The sequence below is a fragment of the Protopterus annectens genome, chromosome 6.part0 (assembly GCF_019279795.1).
Source record: "Protopterus annectens isolate FY-2018-M chromosome 6.part0, PAN1.0, whole genome shotgun sequence".
NCBI lineage: Eukaryota > Metazoa > Chordata > Ceratodontiformes > Protopteridae > Protopterus > Protopterus annectens.
In genome coordinates, this window is record NC_056737.1 from 178,378,108 (window position 1) to 178,402,954 (window position 24,847).

Consider the following 24,847-nt stretch of genomic DNA (forward strand, 5'->3'; position numbering starts at 1 on the left):
AATGATTTTTTTCGTAATGTATGAAATGAGTGGTTAAACCAATAGATAAATAGTATTAACAGACGCCACATGTGCACCAGGCATAAATGATTATATGACTATTAAACCTCTATTGATGTTAAACAACTGAATCAAATATATGTTAAACAACTGAATCAAATATATATTAAATATATACCTTGTGTTTATTATTTTAGCATTACACAGCAGTTTAGCTAAGCTACATTGCTTTTTACCCAAACACTTTTTAACAAACTTTTACATATAACATATGTTTTTATATTAAAAAAATCTTTTTGTTGCACTCATGCATTTATAAGATAGTAATAGGAGACTAATTGTTTGTGTGTAATCTTAGAAGTTAATCTTGATTTGCAGAATGAAGTTATATTACTTTAAGTTGAACATTTTCTAAAATAGCGCTTTTTTGGCGCCAATTTCAAATATAAATATTTGTAATTAACTGATTCTAATTGTTCTGAGGAAGCTCGCTGTTGTCGCGAGTGAAAGCGCTAAACCTGAATTGTTTGTCATATTAAATTTGGATTTTTCATCCTAACCGGATTGGATTTATTTTGCTGACTGTTTTTGTTGGGTGGACAGAACTGTTTGGGAAGTTCTTTTGTCTTTCTTGAGGTTGTCCCGAACGGATCAACATTTATTCAATAGATAAATAGTGGTAGTATTTGTGAGGGTATTCTTAAGTTGGTATTTAAGAAGAGTATAAGAGGAATTCTAACAAACTGGAGACCGTTAATGTTAAATAATACTGATTATAAGATTTTTTTCTAAGCTACTTCCAGAAAGGATTTCTGAGTCAACACTTTGCTCCAGGTATATTTGGAATACCCAACAAACCAATTAAGGAAATGTTTATTATGATAATGGAAATTGTGAATAGTATTAAGTACAGTAGTTCTAATGGATTGTTGATGATCCATTATACAGTTAAGGCATCTGATACCATTGCACATGGAAGCTTATGGGATATATTAAAAAGTTATAACATTAGCAAGAAGATTAGGACAGTTATACTATCTATTTACGATAGATCATGGATTAATCTGGTAATAAATGGTTAGACTGGAAACAAAGTAAACGTTGAAAGAGAGATTGAGCAGGGTTGCCCCCTTAGTGTTTTTGTTTGATTTAGCAATCAGTGCTGCTAGTCAGAATTGTTATATACAGTGTGAATATAGCTTTGAATGGTCCAATTTTTGTCTTATGCTGATGACTTAATAATTGTTAACTCCATAGCTCTCAACCTCTTAGCACAAAATATCTGGATATAACCAATATAATGGGGGGACAAAGTCCCAAAAAGAGGAACAAATTTTAAATATTATTCTTATAAACTTAGAACATTGCTAGAATAAAAGGTCTTGTGTTGCCGTACATTTTCTGAAGGATATGAAGTCTGAAACTCAAATGACTGTCATTATTTAGTGAATTCAGTCCTCACTGATTTGACACAAAAATCCAGAAAAACACAAATTTTAAGAGGAACAGATAAAAAATATAAGGCAAAAATCTGGGCATTCTGTGAAAACCTGGACAGCTGAGAGGTATGGTTAACTCTCAACAGACAGTACATCTTCCTTTCAATTACACAGTGAAAATGCTACATAAGAATTATTAATAAACAAAAATGCAAAGGCTTTTAGCTGCTTCCCATCTGTAAGAATATGTAATTTTCTATGCAAATAATAGAAATTCTAGGTGTTATTTTGGGTCTGTGGATGAATTCTTTCTACAGTGGGATAGAATCCTGGAAGATATTTGTTCGATATTACAATTCTGGAAATCCTTCTCATTAACTTTTGAGAAAAAAAAGTCTACTTGCAACATACATATATCCTCGGTAGATTGAGTTATTTAGGAAACTTTTTCCATTTCCTAGAAGTAGACATGAAATTGGTAGACTTTTTTTACATTCTTATGAGAGTCTGGGTTAATCCCTATCATGGGAGATGTTGTATGTTGCCCTACAGAAGAGGTTGGCTTGGGATTGTATAACCCAATCACATACCTAGCACACTTGTATTTATATTGGATTTTGGTTAGGTTACCACTGAAAGATATTGATGTTATAGGACAGTTGCGCTATAACTATGAAAAATTCTATAATTGTATTGAAAGTTTATTATGAAAATGACAAAAGTCATTACAAAAATCAGTTCGGAAACCTCAAGCAGAAAGGCCGAATCACAAATTTCACTTAGGTGAAATATTGCATCTGCTGAATGAATTCAGCAGATTCGACAACTTTGCCAAACATGTCCACATAGGACCTCATGTAAGTATAACTCCTACACTTCACATTATGTCCTGCACCCACTGTGGGGGGGTTGTGCCCCCCACACCCCCCTGCTAACTATATATTCAACTCCGAGATCGCACTATAGTAAGGAAAGGGATAAAGGCCCCAATCCGCACTGTACCGCAATCTCTAGCCTTTAGATCGACTTCATATCAGCAAATGCACAGTGGCATTTGCTGATATAAACTACCGATGGTCAGCAACATGACAATCAACCATCTGATGTCCTAGCTTATCCTATTTCCATATTAATCAACCGCCCCATATCTGAATCCTATGTACCCACGCTATGGAAAATAACACATATCATTCCCCTCCACAAAGGTGGCCCCCTCCCCTGACCTCTCCAACTACTGCCCCATTGCCATCCTCTCCCTCCTCTCCAAGATACTTGAAAAATGCATCAACTCACAAGTCTCCAAATTCCTCCTTAACAATAATCTCCTCTCCGATACCCAGCATGGTTTCAGACCACACCACAGCACGACAACTGCTCTCCTCTCCTTCACCAACACTATCCTCCATCACAAAAACAATGGCCTCCTCTCCTCTGCTGTATTTCTGAATCTGTCTAAAGCCTTTGACATTGTGTCACACAATCTACTACTCTCTGCTCTATCTGACCTCTCGTTCTCCACACCAGCCATAGACTGGTTCCACAGCTATCTACAAGGCTGCCAGCAATCAGTCATCTGGGATAATCTATCCACTTGTCTCCCTGCTACTCTGGGGGTTCCCCAAGGCTCCATCCTTGGCCCCCTACTTTTCTCCCTTTTCACCAATAATCTGCACACTGCCACCAAACATGCCTCCTTCATACAGTATGCAGATGATTCCACCCTCATCTGCTCAGCCCCAAGTCTAACAGAACTCTAACAGATCACCCAAGAATCTTTCTCTTCAGTTGAAAGTTGGCTATCTAATGCCCAGCTTCTCCTCAATCCAAATAAAACCAAACTCCTCATCTTCCAGTCCTTCATATCTACCCCAAACACCCACCATTTCACTATTTAAGCCAAGGATAATACCCACATTTTACTAAAAGTTCACACAAAACTACTTGGCGTACAGATTGACAATAATCTCACATTTGACACCCACATATCACTAACAATAAAAAAGTTCACAAAAAAACGGGATGCCTCATATAGAAGCCGCCAATACCTCACCAAACCAGCAAGAATTTCTATCACCAATTCCCAACTAATCTCCACCCTACTCTACGTATCACCTATACTTGCAAATCTTAGGCAGTCAGACCTACACAAACTCGAAGCCTGCTACAATAAAATTGCAAAATTTGCCACTGGTGCCTTTTACCGCAGCCACCACTGTGTCTCCCTTAGAGACCGTGACTGGCTTGAACTCCCACAACTCCTACACCAAACTTAACTCACCTTTGCTCATAAAGTAGTAAACCACCCCCACTGAATCCCATTGCTCCATACATTTCTCCAACCCTACCACTCTTCCAGACCACTACGCTCCTGCAACAAAAATCTACTCCAGGTCACCAAAGCCAAAAACTCAGCAGGTGAAGCACTATTTTCCTGCACTGTATCCAAGCTTTGGAACAACCTTCCCACTACCATAACTACCCTTCCTTCCCGCAATCTTTTCAAGACTGCACTTAAATCTCACCTAAATTCTCACTGGCTTTGTCCTTGTCCAAACCCCGTCTAATAAACTCTCCTTTCCCAGATCTAGATAGAGTATCCCCTCTATCACTATAAAACTGAACTGAAGATTACTCACTGCTTGTTAATCCTTCCAGAATTTAGTTTTTTATTTACCCCGGGATTCATGAAGCTTGCGCCAGGTGCAGGCATAGCGTAGGCAGTATAATGCCAAATATGGCCATCGAGCAATTCAGGTACGATCCAATTCCACGTGCACTACCGGCGTACGCCAGAACTGCGCAGCCCTCGGCTTAGGTATGCTAATCACCCCATGCGCAGTGTCGCACCATGCAAATGAAGGCATATAGTGATTCATGAAGTGGTGCAGGCGTAGCGTAAGCCCACGGAAATGTAAACCAAAAAACATGGTTTACATTTTCCCAAACAGAACATCGGAGCTATGTAAGCGGGCCAGACCCATGTATCACAAAGTTAACATATGCCAATGGCGAAATACACAGCCAATGGCATAAGAAAAGATGCAAAACACGTAAAAAACAACATTTAATGTCATGTCCACAGTAACGCACAGCACAACCACAGGGCATCTGTGCGGAAACTGTAACATAAAGAAATAATATAAAAATGTCATAAAATCGCAATGTAATAGAAATCAGATTTACAGCATAATACACAATGGTAGGCATGGAACACCACAACCAAGGTGCAAGGGTTGCTAAGGGCCTGCAATAGTGTCCGGCGGGGTAACTATGAATTAGTAGTCAATGCCATGCAAATGAGGCAGATAATACTGAATCGCAAATGTCCCGCTGGATGAAGGTTGTACCATATGGCAGCAGAGGGGTGTGCCACCGTAGCAGTAAGCACATTGGAGCAATGCAAATCTGGCGTGTCCATTGCTAAGCAAAGCTGCAGGACAGGGGTGGGGAGGAAGGTATAGAATCGTTTAGCTGAGAGCACACATGGTGCCCAAAAGCGCATGTGTACGGGGATGAAAACGTGCCCGAAACCCAGTAATCAGACGCACGCGCCGCGAACAATAGCACAAACAGGAAGGTCAGGGGAAGAAAAGAAGGAAATGCTGAAGTAGGGTAATTGGAGTACTAATGAGCAATCAACACCAATCAACTCACGATGGCCAATCGACGGCAGCTGACAAGTCTGCTTGCAGAAACCTGCAAAACAGGATAGGGTAGGCATTGGAATGCAAAGAAAAGAGGGGAGGTATTGGATTGCAAAGATAGGAGACCTGACACAGCAGAGCAAAGCAAACCGACAGCAGACCGGCAGTAGCACACATAACGCAAGATACGCCAGGTCCAGGAAAGTACAAATGAAAGTAGGCTGCTGGATGCATGCCAGAAAATGGTAGGTGCAACATGCAGAAATGTAAAGGGAAGGTCAAGAGGTAATCCACGGCAGCCAAATGTAATTCAACACCAAAGGCACCACAATAGTAGTTCCGGCAGTAAAACACATAAGATACCCTGTAGCTACGATCGTACATACACACCCTATGACATCATCGGTGTTCACAGCACAATAGTATAAAGTGTGAAAGCACCCTACACACACCTGTGTATTCCCAAACACTGCACCATAGGTGTAAACACACAGGGAACTTTTAAAATGTACATGTTGGGAGCTGCCATAGCTGTGATTCATCAGCATGTGTTAGAGACTGACGGTGTTGTGGAGGATGATGCCGACAACCACTGCAGGCCTCGGAGGGGAAGGAGAGTGTTCAGACCAAGGGTAACCTACCAGGGGCTACATGACCTGGAGATAGTAGAGTGTTACAGGGTGGAGAGGGACATCTTACAGCAAATAGTGGAGGTGTGCCGGCCACGCCTGAGAACCAGAAACAACAAAGGGGAACCCATCCCAGTGGACACGAAGGTATGTGTAAGCCTGTGAATACTGGCCACAGGTACCTTTCAAAGGCCAACTGGAGATATAATGGAGATCTCACAGGCATCAGCATCCAGGGTACTACACCAGTTCTTGGATGCCATGTTACCACATGCCAATGAGCAGATATACTTCTCCCGAACTCAGGAGGAGTTGGCCAGCAATATGCGCCACTTCCACTGTGTGGCACACTACCTGGAGGTACTGGGTGCGATAGACTGCACGCACATACAAATCAAGTCACCACCCAGTGAGCATGGTAGGCGCTACATAAACCGCAAGGGATTCCACTCCATCAACTGCCAGGTCGTGTGCAATGCCCAGGGCATTATCATGGATGTGTGTGCTGGCAGCCCTGGAAGCTACCATGACTCCCATATCTGGCATGCCTCACAGCTGTATCAGGTATTTGTCAGGGGGGACATCCCACATGGCCATCTTGTGGGGGATGCTGGCTATGCACTGGAGCCGTGGATGATGACTCCCATCAGAAATGCACACACACCCATGCAAGAACGCCATAATGAGGCACACGCACAAACCAGAATCATCATAGAGCGTGTGTTTGTGATGCCGAAATCATGGTTCCGGTGCTTGGATACATCTGGTGGAGCCTTGCAGTATTCTCCAGGCACATGTGCCCACATCGTCATAGTATGTGCCATGCTACATAATATGATCCTGCGGAAGCAGCTGCAGCAAGGAAAAAATGGTGAAGGCCCTCATAGCCCACCGCAGTTGCCAAGGCCATTACAGGCACAGAGGGATTCAGACCATGAACACACTGTGCCAGCCCCAGTAGGCAGACGGAGGCATGCCCAATATGCCTACACCTTGGCAAAGAGGGAACGTATAGCACATACTCTGACAGTGTAGGCCCCTACGGATTGACACCTCTCCACCTGCACACACAGTAAAATGGATGGCACACAAACATGACCTCCTGTAAATTGTAATGTATAGGTGGCCCAATGTGTGACTCCTACATAGGCAGCCCTCAAACATTGTACACACAACAGCTAGTGGAACACGGAATGTCAACACCTGAACAGTACATGAGCCTTACAGCATATGGTGGTGCTGTGTGCCTGTCACGTTCCCCGCCAGATATATATATATATATATATATATATAGATATATATAGATATATATAGATATATATATATATATATATATATATATATATATATATATATATAGATATATATAGATATATATAGATATATATATATATATATATATATATATATATAGATATATAGATATATATATATATATATATATATATATATATATATATATATACATATATATATATATATATATATATATATATAGATATATATAGATATATATATATGTACACATATGCATATATATAATACAGATAGAAAGGGCAATAGAGTGATATATGTTGATATAGATGGATTCAGCGATATCTGCAAATATATACAGATAGGTCAACGACATTCATAACACCTTGGAGGTTTAAATAAATAGGATACCGCCAACTATGGAATGTGTAACATACCGACATGTGTAACCACGAGGCTGAAAGACCGATAGAACACAGTACCGGAACAGTACAGCCGCGAGTAATAGTATGATGATATGAAGGGACATTTAGTCGCTGCTGCCGGTGTGGCAGTCCACGTAGGTACTGTGTTCAACTGTGTTTGTGAGTGCCGTAGTCTGTGTATGTGTGCGTTGAGGGTGCCATGTGCGTCTCTGTGTGACTGTAATGTGTGTGTGTGTCCGCAACATGTGTCTGTTAGTGCCAAGTCAGAGGTAGATCAGTACGGTAGGTGTGAGTATAGCTAGCCGTAGGCATACGGTTACCACCTGTCCCACAGTAGGAGGGACAGCCCCACCCTGGGCAGGTGTGTCCTGACATAAAACAGTACAAAGGGCAAATGTCCGAGATTTTAGGACATTAATATGTCCCATATATAATGTAGTAGTCGTATTTAATAGTTATGCCTGTATGTAAGAAACGTAAATGTTACATGCAATATGATAAGTAGCCAAAGTCCCACAACAATAGGTATGTATTGAGGATAAAAGTATCTGCTAACCTGTGTACTGACCGTGGCTACGTGTTGGCCTGTAAACACCACTGTGTGTCCCGCAAGTGTCCAACAATGACCATATGAAAAGGTGGCGACCCATGGCAAACAGGTTCTTTTACCAACACAACCGCAATCACTGCAAATATCTGGGACAGAAATACAAGGGATAGCTGTCACTTACACATATCCCTTGATATATCGCTGCAATTCCGGAGGTATATAAGTAGCAAGCTCACCTGCAGACAATATAGAAACCAATTAACAACGGCCCAATGTACAATCCCGTAACATAAGTCTACTAACTGTTAGCTCTCTAATTAGGGACGGAGCCCACACACATATATATGGAATATGTAGAAATGCAAGCCCCACAAACATGTATATGCTATGTACACCCACCGACATCCCCCACACTAGAAACTAAAGCAATACAGACTGTAATAGCAGCACAAACATCCAGTCAGTCAATTACATCTGCAGAACCCTCAACATACCATGTGAGATACAGTTAAAGGCATCATGCAAAATTGCAGGCGTTGTATAATGGAACAAACAGCCATGTTACAGGTTTTGTTGGCAATAGTCTGTTGTCAGACGTTGGGATGACAGGTTCACCCACATGTTGAACCACATACTCTAGCTGTCACACACAATCCACGGGGGACATGAATCCAAAGTATACTTGTCTCCATGCATAGCAGTTGCAATTACACATAACAAAACACAATACAGACCGTCTCCCCGAAGGTAGGGCAAATAGGCAACGCCCAAGTGGAGAATTCAATTATACTCCACTGTTGCCGCGTAATTGGCGAATGGAGTAGCTGCACAGCTGATATGCAAGTAATTAGTCACTCAGGAACACCAATTGGTGGGATGAAACCACATGTTACAGGTATTGACGTATATAAGGATGACTTGCCAGACATTCAAACTGTATGCTCATACCGAATACCAGTTGAAACACTGTGAGAGAGATAGAGACGTAACTCCGTAACGATAACAAGGTATGTAGAACACCCGATATGTAAGGTTATGTATAGCATGATCTGTATTAATTAGTTTTACTGTATGTATAGCCTGGTTTGCATTAATTAAACGTGTCCGCAATGCATAAAGTGGGAAAAGGTATTTATGTAGTGATGTCTTGCTGAGCATACTAACGCTTGTAGAAACTGTGCGTCCAGCAGTGGGCCACAAGGTACACATCACAGACATCACAAGGGATGCTACATGAGGGCGTTAAACAGAACAATTTCATACAACCCGCCGTCAGTGGTAGGGTATGTCCAACAAGTACGTGCCATAGCAGGGGATAGTATATGTTGATATACTGTCACAGCACGCATGTGTATGGGCATATAACGTCAATGACATATCTAAGGTGGTCCCGCTGTGCAAGTAGGCTTTGCATTATGGGATACTATGTGAAATATGTGTAATGTATAGTATTGTAGGTAGATATGACAGATATTCTACACAGCATAACAGGCATATCATGCATACCAAAGGTATCCTCTATTGGCATGTACAATAACAGGATACATATGGCTTGTAGGCATGGGACATTGTAATAGCATGATAGCTAATCTAAATGGAAGGGCTACCAAGTAACCATGCACAAAGGACATGTAATAGCTTCACAGGTGCATAGTGGGGTACTATGCAGTCTGGCAAGTCCATGTGTAAGCACAACTACAGTGTTCACACCAGTGGCACCTCTCTAGGGTAGTGTCCTGTGAACAGCAGAGCCATGTGTCACCTGCACCTCTGCACAGTACAGCCACTGCAGTGATCCCAGGCCTACATGTGTCTCCCAACCACCAAGGGAGGTATCACATGAACAGTGCTACTGAGTGTCCCTGCATGATGTACATAGGACTCATGTTCCAAAGCATGGTGAGTGTCCGGTTTGGGAATGTAACCCTCAAGCACATCCCACTCATTGTGGCATGTGTGCACATATCCATGAGCATGTTGCTCACATTGGCTTTTGCTTATGTTGCGTATGAGGAGTATATCCATTAATAATGTTGTGGACATGGGCCCTGTCTGATCAGCAGAGGTCACCCCTGTGTATGTAGTATGCAAATGTGTACAGATGTGGTGTCCGTAGTGCAGCCGCATACTTAAACTGTCGGAGCTCAGTAAACGTCATGGCATGTTAATGTTGTGGTATGTAAAGCTGTAGCTGTTGTGTAAGGTACACCCTAAATGGGGTGGTGTACCCTTGAATGTGTGTAGAAGTCTTGAGTTCAGAGGTACAATGGGTGCCTATGTACCAGCTACACACCCAGTACAGATAAGTGTGGTCACATAGAAGGATATCCATGCCACAGTGGCAATACGGTAACCACAGGAGTGGGTGCGACATATGTGTGTACTGCAAACATTTACAATGTGATATGTATGTAGGGGACTACCACCCATGTGATAGTCAGTGGGTGAATGGTGTAATGCAAAGGTGATGTTCATGCACCTTGTGTCATGCAGCTTGATGCCATGATAGTCATATCAGGTATCTGTCACAGTGACACCCGTATGGATGAAGTCAGTATCAGCTGATGGAGCAATCATGGCACTTTGTATGCAGGGGTTTGTAAAGCTAGGCAGGGAAAGTCCCCTGTGCTAGCCTGTACCACAGGGAAGCATATACTGAACATGAGGGGCCCTATGACTGAGGACTGTGGTATGCCAAATGTAGCTGACATGCAGTAGGTACTATGGTATGCTGGCCTCACTGTGTGTGTCCTGTCCATGAGCCACATTGCATAACATCCTGAGACATAGGGTACGATGTGCAGGTGGATGTGTATGCTGTCAATACCAGACTGGAGAATGGTGCTGAAAGGCAATGAGAGGACAATGTAGGATGTGTGGACTCCCGTACCATCAGCAACTGCCCTGGTAACTGTATGAAAGGAGTCCACCAGGTGTAGGGGCCATGCTCTGGCCCTAACAAGCCCAACCCGGGTGGCATCAAAGGATGGGAGCCCAACAATGTCTCTGTGAATGACGTCCTTGATGATGTGCCCCATAGCCATGCAGAACAGTCCAGTCAGGTGTGTAGGACTATAGTCCCACTCGTACATTGTGGTGCCACCTGTGTGTAGTGTGATAAATGCTGCTGTGTGTCATTCAGGGGCTACAATGTCTGAAACAAGGCTATTACTGAATATGGTGGCCTAGTGGGGAGACATGTCATTCAGAGGTTTGTGGACATCACAGCCTGGGACGTTGGAAGGTGACATGGGGCCAGTGTCCCAGGACATATAGAGTGCAGGTTAGTACTGTGTAGGTGTGACCACAGGGACACCACAATGTTCCTGTATGGATTGTGGCCCTGTAGTGAGTGAGAGGGTGTAATGTTAGCATTGAATCCATCCTCCAGCATGTTGCCAACATCACCTGGGTCTGTAATGTTCCTGAGTGACTGTTGTATGTGACAGCAGATGTGGGTGTTGCCATCGACTACTGACATACCACCATAATGCCTGGTGGTACACCCCAGAATGTGTCGCAGTAATGTTTACGTAGCTAGTCTTGGAGTATGTGATGAGGGATCCTGTGGCCCTACCAAGGCTGATCAGTGAGCTACCCCACCCATGGGAATGTACACCACTGTGCAACAGCCTACACCTGTTGTTGTACATCATATGTCCATGGAACATGACCACCAGAGTGGTGTCTGTTATCTGGTGTGTACCATCATGGCTCTGTGTGGAATAGCATGATCCATGCAGTTGTGTACATGCTAATGAAGTGCACTGGGGTATGTTTCAGCATTTGTATGTGCATTGTCCATCTGCACGGGTGTCATGACGTTAACAACCGCTGTCAGAAGACGTCTGTAGTAGGTGTTGTAGTACTCATGTACTGTGTATGCTGTGATGGGTGTGGTGCCGGGATGTGGCTAACAAGGTTGATTAGCATATGTTCGGAATCCACCAATGAGGGGATAACCCCAGGTGTGTAACACCAGTCACATGGTGGTAGTGTTCATGTCAAGGTTTATTCTGGTCTTGGAGGTGGTGTGTATGGGTTGATCCAGCAGAGTGGAGGTTATGACTCATGGATGTGTCGGTACATGAGTGGCTATCCCAGTTAAGTGTGGGGTAGTGTCAGTCACACATCAGTAGTAGCTGTCTGAGCCCCACTGTCCAATATACCAACAAATGAGGTATGTTAACCGTGGGGTATGATGTTGACTCTGTAGCTTGTTACAGTGTGTATAGCGGTCCCGGACACAGTTAGTTGCACATGGAGCACCTCTGATGCATTGTGCTAAGTAACTAGCCAGGATGTGTGCACAACATAGTGGGATATGGGAACCCCTCAGCTGTGGGTGTGCCGGTCCAGGTATGTGCCTGAAAGGTATGGTCTGTCTATAACCTGTCATTGCAGGTGTGCTCTGCAGAGCCTAGAGGCAAGTTCCAGTCACTGCAGAGATATTGGAGTGGTGCATTATAAGGTGTGCCTTGCCTGCGTGCATCACAGAGGAAGATGCAAGCATTGTGTCACATGACCCCATGTCGTGCTTGCCAGTTCCAGTTCTGCCAGTGACTGTTATTGGAAACTGTGCAAGACAGGCAGTATAGAAGAATGCCTGTGGGACTGCTGTGTTTAGTAATCTCAGTAGCGCTCTGTAAATGCGTCATGCTGTAGTGTGATAGGGTAGTTAGGTGTATGTTTGACTCCCAGCCCTGCCAAGTGTGTGTGTGTGTGTGTGTGTGTGTGTGTGTGTGTGTGTGTGTGTGCGCCTGCTCCCATCTGCCTGGGGACTCAGGTTATGCTTTTAGATGCTTCACATCACAGATATATCCTGCTGACGTCTTTGCCTTTGCGGATGTCGACACGCGCCTAGAAGAATGCCTGTGGGACTGCTGTGTTTAGTAATCTCAGTAGCGCGTTCTGTAAATGCGTCATGCTGTAGTGTGATAGGGTAGTTAGGTGTATGTTCGACTCCCAGCCCTGCCAAGTGTGTGTGTCTGTGTGTTTGTGTGTGTGTGTGCACCTGCTCCCGTCTGCATGGGGACTCAGGTTATGCTTTTAGATGCTTCACATCACAGATATATCCTGCTGACGTCTTTTCCTTTGCGGATGTCGACACGCGCCTAGAAGAATGCCTGTGGGACTGCTGTGTTTAGTAATCTCAGTAGCGCGTTCTGTAAATGCGTCATGCTGTAGTGTGATAGGGTAGTTAGGTGTATGTTCGACTCCCAGCCCTGCCAAGTGTGTGTGTGTGTGTGTGTGTGTGTGTGTGTGTGTGTGTGTGTGTGTGTGTGTGTGTGTGTGTGTGTGTGCACATGCTCCCATCCACCTGGGGACTCAGGTTATGCTTTTAGATGCTTCACACCACAGATATATCCTGCTGACGCCTTTGCCTTTGCGGATGTCGACACGCGCCTAGAAGAATGCCTGTGGGACTGCTGTGTTTAGTAATCTCGGTAGAGTGTTCTGTAAATGCATCATGCTGTAGTGTGATAGGGTAGTAAGGTGTATGTTCGACCGCCAGCGCCGCCAAGTGTGTGTGTGTGTGTGTGTGTGTGTGTGTGTGTGTGTGTGTGTGTGTGTGCCTGCTCCCGCCACCTGGGGACTCAGGTTATGCTTTTAGATGCTTCACATCACAGATATATCCTGCTGACGCCTTTGCCTTTGGCGGATGTCGACACGCACCTAGAAGAATGCCTGTGGGACTGCTGTGTTTAGTAATCTCGGTAGCGTTCTGTAAATGCGCCATGCTGTAGTGTGATAGGGTAGTTAGGTGTATGTTCGACTCCCAGCCCTGCCAAGTGTGTGTGTGTGTGTGTGTGTGTGTGTGTGTGTGTGTGTGTGTGTGTGTGTGTGCGCATGCACCCGTTTGCCTGGGGACGCAGGTTATGCTTTTAGATGCTTCACACCACAGATATATCCTGCTGACGCCTTTGCCTTTATGGATGTCGACACGCCTAGAAGAATGCCTGTGGGACTGCTGTGTTTAGTAATCTCAGTAGCGGTTCTGTAAATGCGCCATGCTGTATTGTGATAGGGTAGTTAGGTGTTTGTTCGACTCCCAGCCCTGCCAAGTGTGTGTGTGTGTGTGTGTGTGTGTGTGTGTGTGTGTGCGCATGCTCCCATCCGCCTGGGGACTCAGGTTATGCTTTTAGATGCTTCACATCACAGATATCTCCTGCTGACGTCTTTGCCTTTGCGGATGTCGACACGCACCTAGAAGAATGCCTGTGGGACTGCTGTGTTTAGTAATCTCAGTAGCCGTTCTGTAAATGCATCATGCTGTAGTGTGATAGGGTAGTTAGGTGTATGTTCGACCCCAGTGTGTGTGTGTGTGTGTGTGTGTGTGTGTGTGTGTGTGTGTGTGCATGTGTGTGCGCATGCTCCCATCTGCCTGGGGACTCAGGTTATGCTTTTAGATGCTTCACACCACAGATATATCCTGCTGATGTCTTTGCCTTTGCGGATGTCGACACGCGCCTAGAAGAATGCCTGTGGGACTGCTGTGTTTAGTAATCTCGGTAGCGTGTTCTGTAAATGCGTCATGCTGTAGTGTGATAGGGTAGTTAGGTGTATGTTCGACTCCCAGCCTGCCAAGTGTGTGTGTGTGTGTGTGTGTGTGTGTGTGTGTGTGTGTGTGTGTGTGTGTGTGTGTGCATGCTCCGCCTGCCTGGGGACTCAGGTTATGCTTTTAGATGCTTCACATCACAGATATATCCTGCTGACGCCTTTGCCTTTGCGGATGTCGACACGCACCTAGAAGAATGCCTGTGGGACTGCTGTGTTTAGTAATCTCAGTAGCGTTCTGTAAATGCGTCATGCTGTAGTGTGATAGGGTAGTTAGGTGTATGTTCGACTCCCAGCCCTGCCAAGTGTGTGTGTGTGTGTGTGTGTGTGTGTGTGTGTGTGTGTGTGTGTGCCTGCTCCCCTGCCTGGGGACTCAGGTTATGCTTTTAGATGCTTCACATCACAGATATATCCTGCTGACGCCTTTGCCTTTGCGGATGTCGACACGCACCTAGAAGAATGCCTGTGGGACTGCTGTGTTTAGTAATCTCTGCAGCACGTTCTGTAAATGCGTCATGCTGTAGTGTGATAGGGTAGTTAGGTGTATGTTCGACTCCCAGCCCTGCCAAGTGTGTGTGTGTGTGTGTGTGTGTGTGTGTGTGTGTGTGTGCATGCTCCGCCTGGGGACTCAGGTTATGCTTTTAGACGCTTCACCACAGATATATCCTGCTGACGTCTTTGCCTTTGCGGATGTCGACACGCACCTAGAAGAATGCTTGTGGGACTGCTGTGTTTAGTAATCTCGGTAGCGTCTTCTGTAAATGCGTCATGCTGTAGTGTGATAGGGGAGTTAGGTGTATGTTCGACTCCCAGCCCTGCCAAGTGTGTGTGTGTGTGTGTGTGTGTGTGTGTGTGTGTGTGTGTGTGTGTGTGTGCATGCTCCCATCCGCCTGGGGACTCAGGTTATGCTTTTAGATGCTTCACACCACAGATATATCCTGCTGACGTCTTTGCCTTTGCGGATGTCGACACGCACCTAGAAGAATGCCTGTGGGACTGCTGTGTTTAGTAATCTCGGTAGCGTGCTCTGTAAATGCGTCATGCTGTAGTGTGATAGGGTAGTTAGGTGTATGTTCGACTCCCAGCCCTGCCAAGTGTGTGTGTGTGTGTGTGTGTGTGTGTGTGTGTGTGTGTGTGTGTGCGCCTGCTCCCGTCTGCCTGGGGACTCAGGTTATGCTTTTAGATGCTTCACATCACAGATATATCCTGCTGACGTCTTTGCCTTTGCGGATGTCGACACGCACCTAGAAGAATGCCTGTGGGACTGCTGTGTTTAGTAATCTCAGTAGCGTGTTCTGTAAATGCGTCATGCTGTAGTGTGATAGGGTAGTTAGGTGTATGTTTGACTCCCAGCCCTGCCAAGTGTGTGTGTGTGTGTGTGTGTGTGTGTGTGTGTGTGTGTGTGTGCATGCTCCCATCCGCCTGGGGACTCAGGTTATGCTTTTAGATGCTTCACATCACAGATATATCCTGCTGACGTCTTTGCCTTTGCGGATGTCGACACGCACCTAGAAGAATGCCTGTGGGACTGCTGTGTTTAGTAATCTCGGTAGCGCGTTCTGTAAATGCGTCATGCTGTAGTGTGATAGGGTAGTTAGGTGTATGTTCGACTCCCAGCCCTGCCAAGTGTGTGTGTGTGTGTGTGTGTGTGTGTGTGTGTGTGCATGCTCCCATCTGCCTGGGGACTCAGGTTATGCTTTTAGATGCTTCACACCACAGATATATCCTGCTGACGTCTTTGCCTTTGCGGATGTCGACACGCACCTAGAAGAATGCCTGTGGGACTGCTGTGTTTAGTAATCTCGGTAGCGCGTTCTGTAAATGCGTCATGCTGTAGTGTGATAGGGTAGTTAGGTGTATGTTCGACTCCCAGCCCTGCCAAGTGTGTGTGTGTGTGTGTGTGTGTGTGTGTGTGTGTGTGTGTGTGTGTGTGCATGCTCCCGTCCACCTGGGGACTCAGGTTATGCTTTTAGATGCTTCACATCACAGATATATCCTGCTGACGTCTTTGCCTTTGCGGATGTCGACACGCACCTAGAAGAATGCCTGTGGGACTGCTGTGTTTAGTAATCTCGGTAGCGCGTTCTGTAAATGCGTCATGCTGTAGTGTGATAGGGTAGTTAGGTGTATGTTCGACACCCTGCCAAGTGTGTGTATGTGTGTGTGTGTGTGTGTGTGTGTGTGTGTGTGTGTGTGCATGCTCCGTCCGCCTGGGGACTCAGGTTATGCTTTTAGATGCTTCACATCACAGATATATCCTGCTGACGCCTTTGCCTTTGCGGATGTCGACACGCACCTAGAAGAATGCCTGTGGGACTGCTGTGTTTAGTAATCTCGGTAGCGCATTCTGTAAATGCGTCATGCTGTAGTGTGATAGGGTAGTTAGGTGTATGTTCGACTCCCAGCCCTGCCAAGTGTGTGTGTGTGTGTGTGTGTGTGTGTGTGCGCATGCTCCCGTCTGCCTGGGGACTCAGGTTATGCTTTTAGATGCTTCACATCACAGATATATCCTGCTGACGTCTTTGCCTTTGCGGATGTCGACACGCACCTAGAAGAATGCCTGTGGGACTGCTGTGTTTAGTAATCTCAGTAGCGCGTTCTGTAAATGCGTCATGCTGTAGTGTGATAGGGTAGTTAGGTGTATGTTCGACTCCCAGCCCTGCCAAGTGTGTGTGTGTGTGTGTGTGTGTGTGTGTGTGTGTGTGTGTGTGTGCGCATGCTCCCGTCTGCCTGGGGACTCAGGTTATGCTTTTAGATGCTTCACATCACAGATATATCCTGCTGACGTCTTTGCCTTTGCGGATGTCGACACGCACCTAGAAGAATGCCTGTGGGACTGCTGTGTTTAGTAATCTCGGTAGCGTGTTCTGTAAATGCGTCATGCTGTAGTGTGATAGGGTAGTTAGGTGTATGTTCGACTCCCAGCCCTGCCAAGTGTGTGTGTGTATGTGTGTGTGTGTGTGTGTGTGTGTGTGTGTGTGTGTGTGTGTGTGTGTGTGTGTGCTCCGTCCTGCCTGGGGACTCAGGTTATGCTTTTAGATGCTTCACATCACAGATATATCCTGCTGACGCCTTTGCCTTTGTGGATGTCGACACGCACGTAGAAGAATGCCTGTGGGACTGTTGTGTTTAGTAATCTCGGTAGCGCGTTCTGTAAATGCGTCTTGCTATAGTGTGATAGGGTATTTAGATGTATGTTCGACTCCCAGCCCTGCCAAGTGTGTGTGTGTGTGTGTGTGTGTGTGTGAGTGTGTGCGCGTGCATGCTCCTGTCCACCTGGGGACTCAGGTTATGCTTTTAGACGCTTCACACCACAGATATTTCCTTCTGATGTCTTTGCCTTTGCGGATGTCGACACGCACCTAGAAGAATGCCTGTGGGACTGCTGTGTTTAGTAATTTCAGTAGCGCGTTCTGTAAATGCATCATGCTGTAGTGTGATAGAGTAGTTAGGTGTATGTTCGACTCCCAGCCCTGCCAAGTGTGTGTGTGTGTGTGTGTGTGTGTGTGTGTGTGTGTGTGTGTGTGTGCCTGCTTCCGTCTGCCTGGGGACTCAGGTTATGCTTTTAGATGCTTCACATCACAGATATATCCTGCTGACGTCTTTGCCTTTGCGGATGTCGACACGCACCTAGAAGAATGCCTGTGGGACTGCTGTGTTTAGTAATCTCGGTAGCGCATTCTGTAAATGCGTCATGCTGTAGTGTGATAGGGTAGTTAGGTGTATGTTCGACTCCCAGCCCTGCCAAGTGTGTGTGTGTGTGTGTGTGTGTGTGTGTGTGTGCACATGCTCCCATCCGCCTGGGGACTCAGGTTATGCTTTTAGATGCTTCACACCACAGATATATCCTGCTGACGTCTTTGCCTTTGCGGATGTCGACACGCACCTAGAAGAATGCCTGTGGGACTGCTGTGTTTAGTAATCTCGGTAGCGTTCTGTAAATGCGTCATGCTGTAGTGTGATAGGGTAGTTAGGTGTATGTTTGACTCCCAGCCCTGCCAAGTGTGTGTGTGTGTGTGTGTGTGTGTGTGTGTGTGCGCATGCTCCCATCTGCCTGGGGACTCAGGTTATGCTTTTAGATGCTTCACATCACAGATATATCCTGCTGACGTCTTTGCCTTTGCGGATGTCGACACGCACCTAGAAGAATGCCTGTGGGACTGCTGTGTTTAGTAATCTCAGTAGCGCGTTCTGTAAATGCGTCATGCTGTAGTGTGATAGGGTAGTTAGGTGTATGTTCGACTCCCAGCCCTGCCAAGTGTGTGTGTGTGTGTGTGTGTGTGTGTGTGTGTGTGTGTGTGCATGCTCCCGTCTGCCTGGGGACTCAGGTTATGCTTTTAGATGCTTCACACCACAGATATATCCTGCTGACGTCTTTGCCTTTGCGGATGTCGACACGCACCTAGAAGAATGCCTGTGGGACTGCTGTGTTTAGTAATCTCGGTAGCGTGTTCTGTAAATGCGTCATGCTGTAGTGTGATAGGGTAGTTAGGTGTATGTTCGACTCCCAGCCCTGCCAAGTGTGTGTGTGTGTGTGTGTGTGTGTGTGTGTGTGTGTGTGTGTGTGCGCATGCTCCCGTCTGCCTGGGGACTCAGGTTATGCTTTTAGATGCTTCACACCACAGATATATCCTGCTGACGTCTTTGCCTTTGCGGATGTCGACACGCACCTAGAAGAATGCCTGTGGGACTGCTGTGTTTAGTAATCTCGGTAGCGCATTCTGTAAATGCGTCATGCTGTAGTGTGATAGGGTAGTTAGGTGTATGTTCGACTCCCAGCCCTGTGTGTGTGTGTGTGTGTGTGTGTGTGTGTGTGTGTGTGTGTGTGTGTGTGTGTGTGTGTGCACATGCTCCCGTCTGCCTGGGGACTCAGGTTATGCTTTTAGATGCTTCACACCACAGATATATCCTGCTGACGTCTTTGCCTTTGTGGATGTCGACACGCACCTAGAAGAATGCCTGTGGGACTGCTGTGTTTAGTAATCTCGGTAGCGCGTTCTGTAAATGCGTCATGCTGTAGTGTGATAGGGTAGTTAGGTGTATGTTCGACTCCCAGCCCTGCCAAGTGTGTGTGTGTGTGTGTGTGTGTGTGTGCACATGCTCCCGTCTGCCTGGGGACTCAGGTTATGCTTTTAGATGCTTCACACCACAGATATATCCTGCTGATGTCTTTGCCTTTGCGGATGTCGACACGCACCTAGAAGAATGCCTGTGGGACTGCTGTGTTTAGTAATCTCAGTAGCGCGTTCTGTAAATGCATCATGCTGTAGTGTGATAGGGTAGTTAGGTGTATGTTCGACTCCCAGCCCTGCCAAGTGTGTGTGTGTGTGTGTGTGTGTGTGTGTGTGTGTGTGTGTGTGCGCATGCTCCCGTCTGCCTGGGGACTCAGGTTATGCTTTTAGATGCTTCACACCACAGATATATCCTGCTGACGTCTTTGCCTTTGCGGATGTCGACACGCACCTAGAAGAATGCCTGTGGGACTGCTGTGTTTAGTAATCTCGGTAGCGTTCTGTAAATGCGTCATGCTGTAGTGTGATAGGGTAGTTAGGTGTATGTTCGACTCCCAGCCCTGCCAAGTGTGTGTGTGTGTGTGTGTGTGTGTGTGTGTGTGTGTGTGTGTGTGTGTGTGCTCCCGTCCGCCTGGGGACTCAGGTTATGCTTTTAGATGCTTCACACCACAGATATATCCTGCTGACGTCTTTGCCTTTGCGGATGTCGACACGCACCTAGAAGAATGCCTGTGGGACTGCTGTGTTTAGTAATCTCAGTAGCGCGTTCTGTAAATGCATCATGCTGTAGTGTGATAGGGTACTTAGGTGTATGTTCGATTCCCAGCCCTGCCAAGTGTGTGTGTGTGTGTGTGTGTGTGTGTGTGTGTGTGTGTGTGTGTGTGTGCATGCTCCCGTCTGCCTGGGGACTCAGGTTATGCTTTTAGATGCTTCACATCACAGATATATCCTGCTGACGTCTTTGCCTTTGCGGATGTCGACACGCACCTAGAAGAATGCCTGTGGGACTGCTGTGTTTAGTAATCTCGGTAGCGCGTTCTGTAAATGCGTCATGCTGTAGTGTGATAGGGTAGTTAGGTGTATGTTCGACTCCCAGCCCTGCCAAGTGTGTGTGTGTGTGTGTGTGTGTGTGTGTGTGTGTGTGTGTGTGTGTGTGTGCATGCTCCCGTCCGCCTGGGGACTCAGGTTATGCTTTTAGATGCTTCACACCACAGATATATCCTGCTGACGTCTTTGCCTTTGCGGATGTCGACACGCACCTAGAAGAATGCCTGTGGGACTGCTGTGTTTAGTAATCTCGGTAGCGTCTTCTGTAAATGCGTCATGCTGTAGTGTGATAGGGGAGTTAGGTGTATGTTTGACTCCCAGTTCTGCCAAGTGTGTGTGTGTGTGTGTGTGTGTGTGTGTGTGTGTGTGCGCCTGCTCCCGTCTGCCTGGGGACTCAGGTTATGCTTTTAGATGCTTCACATCACAGATATATCCTGCTGACGTCTTTGCCTTTGCGGATGTCGACACGCACCTAGAAGAATGCCTGTGGGACTGCTGTGTTTAGTAATCTCGGTAGCGCGTTCTGTAAATGCGTCATGCTGTAGTGTGATAGGGTAGTTAGGTGTATGTTCGACTCCCAGCCCTGCCAAGTGTGTGTGTGTGTGTGTGTGTGTGTGTGTGTGTGTGTGTGTGTGTGCGCATGCTCCTGTCCACCTGGGGACTCAGGTTATGCTTTTAGATGCTTCACACCACAGATATATCCTGCTGACGTCTTTGCCTTTGTGGATGTCGACACGCACCTAGAAGAATGCCTGTGGGACTGCTGTGTTTAGTAATCTCGGTAGCGTGTTCTGTAAATGCGTCATGCTGTAGTGTGATAGGGTAGTTAGGTGTATGTTTGACTCCCAGCCCTGCCAAGTGTGTGTGTGTGTGTGTGTGTGTGTGTGTGTGTGTGTGTGTGTGTGTGTGCATGCTCCTGTCTGCCTGGGGACTCAGGTTATGCTTTTAGATGCTTCACACCACAGATATATCCTGCTGACGTCTTTGCCTTTGCGGATGTCGACACGCACCTAGAAGAATGCCTGTGGGACTGCTGTGTTTAGTAATCTCAGTAGCGCATTCTGTAAATGCGTCATGCTGTAGTGTGATAGGGTAGTTAGGTGTATGTTCGACTCCCAGCCCTGCCAAGTGTGTGTGTGTGTGTGTGTGTGTGTGTGTGTGTGTGTGTGTGTGTGTGTGTGTGTGTGTGTGTGCTCCCATCCTCCTGGGGACTCAGGTTATGCTTTTAGATGCTTCACATCACAGATATATCCTGCTGACGTCTTTGCCTTTGCGGATGTCGACACGCACCTAGAAGAATGCCTGTGGGACTGCTGTGTTTAGTAATCTCGGTAGCGCGTTCTGTAAATGCGTCATGCTGTAGTGTGATAGGGTAGTTAGGTGTATGTTCGACTCCCAGCCCTGCCAAGTGTGTGTGTGTGTGTGTGTGTGTGTGTGTGTGTGTGTGTGCATGCTCCCATCCACCTGGGGACTCAGGTTATGCTTTTAGATGCTTCACACCACAGATATATCCTGCTGACGCCTTTGCCTTTGCGGATGTCGACACGCACCTAGAAGAATGCCTGTGGGACTGCTGTGTTTAGTAATCTCGGTAGCGCGTTCTGTAAATGCGTCATGCTGTAGTGTGATAGGGTAGTTAGGTGTATGTTCGACTCCCAGCCCTGCCAAGTGTGTGTGTGTGTGTGTGTGTGTGTGTGTGTGTGTGTGTGTGTGTGTGTGTGTGCATGCTCCTCCGCCTGGGGGCTCAGGTTATGCTTTTAGATGCTTCACATCACAGATATATCCTGCTGACGTCTTTGCCTTTGCGGATGTCGACACGCACCTAGAAGAATGCCTGTGGGACTGCTGTGTTTAGTAATCTCGGTAGCGCGTTCTGTAAATGCGTCATGCTGTAGTGTGATAGGGTAGTTAGGTGTATGTTCGACTCCCAGCCCTGCCAAGTGTGTGTGTGTGTGTGTGTGTGTGTGTGTGTGTGTGTGTGTGTGTGCGCATGCTCCCATCCGCCTGGGGACTCAGGTTATGCTTTTAGATGCTTCACACCACAGATATATCCTGCTGACGTCTTTGCCTTTGCGGATGTCGACACGCACCTAGAAGAATGCCTGTGGGACTGCTGTGTTTAGTAATCTCGGTAGCGCGTTCTGTAAATGCGTCATGCTGTAGTGTGATAGGGTAGTTAGGTGTATGTTCGACTCCCAGCCCTGCCAAGTGTGTGTGTGTGTGTGTGTGTGTGTGTGTGCGCCTGCTCCCGTCTGCCTGGGGACTCAGGTTATGCTTTTAGATGCTTCACATCACAGATATATCCTGCTGACGTCTTTGCCTTTGCGGATGTCGACACATGCCTAGAAGAATGCCTGTGGGACTGCTGTGTTTAGTAATCTCGGTAGCGCGTTCTGTAAATGCGTCATGCTGTAGTGTGATAGGGTAGTTAGGTGTATGTTCGACTCCCAGCCCTGCCAAGTGTGTGTGTGTGTGTGTGTGTGTGTGTGTGTGTGTGTGTGTGTGTGTGTGCATGCTCCATCCACCTGGGGACTCAGGTTATGCTTTTAGATGCTTCACACCACAGATATATCCTGCTGACGTCTTTGCCTTTGCGGATGTCGACACGCACCTAGAAGAATGCCTGTGGGACTGCTGTGTTTAGTAATCTCGGTAGCGTTCTGTAAATGCGTCATGCTGTAGTGTGATAGGGTAGTTAGGTGTATGTTCGACTCCCAGCCCTGCCAAGTGTGTGTGTGTGTGTGTGTGTGTGTGTGTGTGTGTGTGTGTGTGTGTGTGTGCACATGCTCCCGCCTGGGGACTCAGGTTATGCTTTTAGATGCTTCACATCACAGATATATCCTGCTGACGTCTTTGCCTTTGCGGATGTCGACACGTGCCTAGAAGAATGCCTGTGGGACTGCTGTGTTTAGTAATCTCGGTAGCGCGTTCTGTAAATGCGTCATGCTGTAGTGTGATAGGGTAGTTAGGTGTATGTTCGACTCCCAGCCCTGCCAAGTGTGTGTGTGTGTGTGTGTGTGTGTGTGTGTGTGTGTGTGCGCCTGCTCCCGTCTGCCTGGGGACTCAGGTTATGCTTTTAGATGCTTCACATCACAGATATATCCTGCTGACGTCTTTGCCTTTGCGGATGTCGACACGCACCTAGAAGAATGCCTGTGGGACTGCTGTGTTTAGTAATCTCAGTAGCGCGTTCTGTAAATGCGTCATGCTGTAGTGTGATAGGGTAGTTAGGTGTATGTTCGACTCCCAGCCCTGCCAAGTGTGTGTGTGTGTGTGTGTGTGTGTGTGTGTGTGTGTGTGTGTGTGCACCTGCTCCCGTCTGCCTGGGGACTCAGGTTATGCTTTTAGATGCTTCACATCACAGATATATCCTGCTGACGTCTTTGCCTTTGCGGATGTCGACACGCGCCTAGAAGAATGCCTGTGGGACTGCTGTGTTTAGTAATCTCAGTAGCGTGTTCTGTAAATGCGTCATGCTGTAGTGTGATAGGGTAGTTAGGTGTATGTTGTGTGTGTGTGTGTGTGTGTGTGTGTGTGTGTGTGTGTGTGTGTGTGTGTGTGTGTGTGTGTGTGTGTGTGTGTGTGTGTGTGTGCGCCTGCTCCCGTCTGCCTGGGGACTCAGGTTATGCTTTTAGATGCTTCACACCACAGATATATCCTGCTGACGTCTTTGCCTTTGCGGATGTCGACACGCACCTAGAAGAATGCCTGTGGGACTGCTGTGTTTAGTAATCTCGGTAGCGTTCTGTAAATGCGTCATGCTGTAGTGTGATAGGGTAGTTAGGTGTATGTTCGACTCCCAGCCCTGCCAAGTGTGTGTGTGTGTGTGTGTGTGTGTGTGTGTGTGTGTGTGTGTGTGTGCCGTCTGCCTGGGGACTCAGGTTATGCTTTTAGATGCTTCACATCACAGATATATCCTGCTGACGTCTTTGCCTTTGTGGATGTCGACACGCACCTAGAAGAATGCCTGTGGGACTGCTGTGTTTAGTAATCTCGGTAGCGCGTTCTGTAAATGCGTCATGCTGTAGTGTGATAGGGTAGTTAGGTGTATGTGTGACTCGGAGCCCTGCCAAGTGTGTGTGTGTGTGTGTGTGTGTGTGTGTGTGTGTGTGTGTGCCTGCTCCCGTCTGCCTGGGGACTCAGGTTATGCTTTTAGATGCTTCACATCACAGATATATCCTGCTGACGTCTTTGCCTTTGCGGATGTCGACACGCACCTAGAAGAATGCCTGTGGGACTGCTGTGTTTAGTAATCTCGGTAGGGCGTTCTGTAAATGCATCATGCTGTA

General features: G+C 46.6%; 1 protein-coding gene across 1 annotated transcript in view; it reads left to right on the forward strand.

Annotated features, from left to right (window-relative positions):
• The window catches only part of TMEM63C (transmembrane protein 63C), a 2,716,247-nt gene that overhangs the window by 2,442,993 nt on the left and 248,407 nt on the right, over positions 1 to 24,847 (forward strand). The gene's annotated exons all lie outside the window — the stretch shown is intronic.